This window comes from Corylus avellana, chromosome ca1, assembly GCF_901000735.1.
Source record: "Corylus avellana chromosome ca1, CavTom2PMs-1.0".
NCBI classification, from domain to species: Eukaryota; Viridiplantae; Streptophyta; class Magnoliopsida; order Fagales; family Betulaceae; genus Corylus; species Corylus avellana.
Window position 1 is genome coordinate 48,765,463 of NC_081541.1, and position 4,787 is coordinate 48,770,249.

At 35.0% G+C, this 4,787-nt stretch overlaps 1 long non-coding RNA gene across 5 annotated transcripts in view; it reads left to right on the forward strand.

Moving 5' to 3' along the window:
* Positions 1-3,234, forward strand: part of LOC132186161 (uncharacterized) — a 3,662-nt gene extending 428 nt beyond the window's left edge. The window contains exons 1-4 of one of the 5 annotated variants that reach the window (XR_009440725.1): positions 630-831; positions 1,509-1,644; positions 2,151-2,461; positions 2,583-3,234. This is a non-coding gene — a long non-coding RNA (uncharacterized LOC132186161). Of the gene's footprint in view, positions 1-629; positions 832-1,508; positions 1,645-2,150; positions 2,462-2,582 lie in introns of those variants that run through there. The other 4 variants (XR_009440727.1, XR_009440723.1, XR_009440724.1 and 1 more) reach the window with 4 other exon arrangements.
* The last annotated feature ends 1,553 nt before the right edge of the window (positions 3,235-4,787 follow it).

Sequence of the window (4,787 nt, forward strand, 5' to 3'; positions counted from 1 at the left end):
CAAACTATCAAAACAATGACAATGTACTCCAAATTTTTTAAAAATGACAAAATTACCCCTATAAAATTTTCAATAAGACAAAAATACCCTTAAAATTTTGAAAAAACAAAAAAAGAAATTTTAGTATTTTTGTTTTTATTTTAGTAAGGGTAATTTCATCATTTTGTTAAAATTGGGGGTACATTATCATTATTTTGGTAGTTTGGGGGGTAAATTGTCACAATTGATAATTTGGAGGGTAGATTGCTATTGGAGTGATAGTTTGAAGAGGTTAAGTAGACTTTACCCTACTATTTGTTAAGTATTAGTGATGGGATACATCTCTCTAAGATGTTAGTGATAGGATGGTTATGGAATACATCTCTATGAGATTAGTTTATCTTTATTACATCTCTTTGTAATTCTATATAAACCGATTTGTAATTATGTTTGAAAAAGGGTTTTAGGTTTCCTTAAAATAAATAAGGTGTAGGTTACCTCAGAACTTAAATTTTATCCGGATTACTCTATTCACGTAATAGAGTTCTACACAAATTCAATAGTCGAAAGATGGTTAAAAAAATGATTTTTATCATTTTTGTTTTTCATTTCCTTTGATAATTATTTGTCTGTTCTTGTTAGGAGTCTACGCCAAGGATGAGTGTAGGCCATATGATGAAAGTTGTATCGTATGTACGAGAGGAAGCGTAACGTGGTCGGGTATTTGCACCCCAAATTGTGCAAAGCAATGCATCGACTGGGAATTTGCAGACGGTGGAGGTTGTTGGTGGCTTTTCAAATGCAACTGCTACTTCATCTACTGTGATATTATTTGAGAAGATAACTGAGTAGGTAGACCCATGATGCAGCCCATGGTACCTGAAAATATAATGATTAGGAACTACAAAGAAAGCTACTTTATGAGCTTCTCCACAGGTTTTAAATCAGTTTATAAGGGTATGCTTGGTAAAGTGTTTTGAGCGGAGAAAGCAGAAAGGAGCTGATTGAATATTTCATATAAAGTTGAAAGGAATTATGAATTTTTGTGAGAACAAAAGCAAAAGAAGTTGTTTGTATTAAAGGACTCTATAGTCTTACCCTTGCACTCTTTAGCTCCAGAAAGGAAAGTCATGAGAGTTAAATTCATTGTCTATAGGTAATCGATAGCCGTTCGAACGAGGAATTCAAGAAGATAAAAAAACTAAGTTCCCAAGTGGTTCGATCTTGAGGAGGTTGATACATGTTCGAACATGATGTGTTCCTAAGTTTGTTAAATTGAACATATAAACTCAATTCTAAAGCCATATTAAACAAATTGAGTTATTTACTTTTGTGCATCCAAGATCCAGCCCATTCATGCATGCAATTCAATTTGTAAGATGAACTATTAATTGCTGGATTAATATTAGAAGATATGAGGCAAATAAATCTAAGTACTACTTGTTAAGGTATTTATTAAATGATTAAATTTATTTTTTTTCTATCGGTTTAAATTTTTGGGACAAGTGATGATTTAAGTCTGTTTACAGATTGTGTTCAAATGCATCACAATTTCGACGGAAGTACCGAAAAGTGCCTTTTTTTTGGGGGCATATTCTCATATGAAGTCCAAAACTAATGCAAACTAGGGATAGCAAAAGAGGTATGGATTATGAGTATAAAGAGGTATGTCATACTGTTCTTTCAATTTTATAATTTGGAAGAAAGTTTTGTATCTAAATAGATATAGAAATTTTTGGATTCTATTTTAATTGATCGAGAAAATTACTATTTTTTGTTTTTGATTCTCATTAAGATAGTAGTTCGAGTTCGAAGTTTTGCTCTATAGGAATGAATATTTCTCCATCTTTGATCCTTCCAGATTGTTCAGAAGGCTCGGGCAAATAGTTACAAATTTTTATCTTCTACCTGAAATTCCCATGTAGAAGTGTTGTTTCCTCTTATGTAGCTAATGTGATGTTTACTGTCTTTCCTAAAATGGACAATCTGTGTAGTCTTGTATATATATTAGACTTGTGCAACTTTATTTTGCAATATTGGATGCCTACTTTAATACATTCGATTTAAAATATTCTAAAACCACTCATATATATATATATGAGATGTCGTTATTGTCATACATCTATTATAGCAATGAATTACTAATTATTCATGAATTTCTTCTTTTCCAGTTGGCTAATGAGTGTTTTGTACTCTTATAAGCTCCTAGTTGGAGGCGCTTATGCCGCAAGAGCCTCCAACCTCATGACAATGTAGTAACCAGAGGACCATTTAATGGTCACCGAATGACGCATAATCAAAGGCGGTGTTGCCGGAATGGCCTGGCCTTGGCTGAGGAGTGGGGCTTGGGACTACACTCGGTAGAGTCGGTTGCAGTTCGTTTGTGCCATCAACATCACGCAATTGCCGAAAGGTATGCTGAACGTTCCAGACACTCAATCCCCTCATGCGATGCCCAAATCATCCTCAGCTAGTTGCCTAGGTGACGTTTTATGTTAGTTTCATTCATATTCTTGCAACTAAGTTTAATTATCACGTGTATTAATAGAACACCATACTTACTAAACAACGAACTTATTAACATGTGTTGCGATGTTTTGCAGGTGAAGCACCGTTGTGGATGAGGATGATGCTCAAGCTGGAGATGATGGCGTGGGAAAGGCCACCAGGTGTCTGATTTGAAACAAATGTGAAGAAAGTGTGATAGACTTCAATGTCTAAAGGTAATAAGAATACATTTGAATTCTAAACTAATCTAATGATCTTCTATAACCTATGGATGAGTTATCATCTTCATCTTTTGTAATGTGATTTGATTGAATGTAATCACCTCTGTTTTGGATGGTATCATCAAGTCCTCTGTTTTGGATAGTATCAACTTTATCTTCCAAATGTTGTGCTTGAACTGAATGTGCTGCCTTATCTTGAGTTGAATGTTGAGCCATAGTACCTGATAGGATAGTGACTTTAACAGCCCCGCAAGCTAATGGGGGAACAACCATGAGCTTGGATTTTAAAAACAAAGTTGAGAGGATGATAATCCTTTTGTAAAGATATTAACTACTTGATTACTGGAGGAAATAAACTTAACCAAAATGTCATGATTAAGCACTTTTTCCCTAATAAAGTGATAGTCCACCTCGATGTGTTTTGTTCGACCATGAAACACGGGATTTGAGGCGAGTGCAAGAGCGCTAACATTATCACACCATATTACATTTGGTGTATGGAAAGCACTAAATATATTTTGATATGGAAGTAAAAAGTAGTTTTGTTTCCTAAACTTAAGAAAAATCAGAGGAAAACTACTGCTAGTGGAGGGGGTTTTGTTAGATTGGAGCTTGAGAGAGCGGTTTTCATTTTCTCCAATTTATTTATTTATTTTTATTTTTTTGTCTTCATGGTCGTGCTGCCCTGCATCAAATGGAATATTAAAGTAGGAAAATAATTCACCAAGATAGGCCTCAAGAAGCAAAAAGAAAGAAAAGAAACTGTCAAAATCAACTCACGGTACCATTTGATTGCAGACGTTGAGCAGCCTCCTAAAAACCAAAAACAAGTAAGAAATGGAAGAGGAAGGATGAACTAAATATGAACGTGATCAAATGAGAAAAGTTTTCGATTGCTTTTTTAGTCCCTGTTTCCTTTCTCCATGTTTCAACTCCCTTGAGGAAAGCCTTGGTTGCAGGAAATTCGAATTTCTTTTTTTGACTAGTTCGGAAAGTCTGATATTTATCTCATTCAAATTATCTTGGTCGAAAATACGACATTTGAACTTGTGTTTTTTCTTGCTTTCTGGCATCCCTGAAGAATGCTTGCTATAGTAAGGATTAATGAAATTTTGCATTTTCGTGACCCGAAATGTCAGGATATTCGAATTTCTTTTTTTGACTAACTCGAAAAGTCCGATATTTACATCATTCAAATTATCTTGGCCGAAAATACGACATTTGGACTCGTGTTTTTTCTTGCTTTCCAGCATCCCTGAAGAATGCTTGCTATAGTAAGGGTGAATGAAATTTCGCATTTTCGTGACCCGGAACGTCAGGAAATTCAGATTTCTTTTTTTGACTAGCTCGGAAAGCTGATATTTATCTCATTCAAATTATGTCTGCCGAAAATACGACATTTGGACTTGTGTTTTTTCTTGCTTTCCGACATCTTTGAAGAATGCTTGTTATAGTAAGGATGATTGAAATTTCAAATTTTTATGACCCGGAACGTCAGGAAATTCGAATTTCTTTTTTTGACTAGCTCGGAAAGTCCGATATTTATCTCATTCAAATTATCTCGGCCGAAAATACGACATTTGGACTTGTGTTTTTTTCTTGCTTTCTGGCATCCTTGAAGAATGCTTGCTACAGTAAGGATGAATGAAATTTCGCATTTTCATGACTCGGAATGTCAGGAAATTCAAATTTCTTTTTTTTTTGACTATCTCAGAAAGTCCGATATTTATCTCATTCAAATTATCTCGGCCGAAAATACAACATTTGGACTTGTGTTTTTTCTTGCTTTCCGACATCCCTAAAGAATGCTTGCTATAGTAAGGATGAATGAAATTTAAAGGATTAATAATTGTAAATTAAGGGGCTCAAATATGCAATATTTGACACTCATCAGTTTACATTCATTTAAAATTGTTACAGGTATACGCGGCGTTCCGATGGGGCCGTCCGGTCGGAGCTTGAAAAACTATGGCCAACGCATGATTTTTCACATTTCCGTCCGGACGTAGACCATGGTTGTCTGGATGGTCCTAGGGCAAAACTCCGATCCTCATCGTTAACTTGCTTTCATGGTGCGGC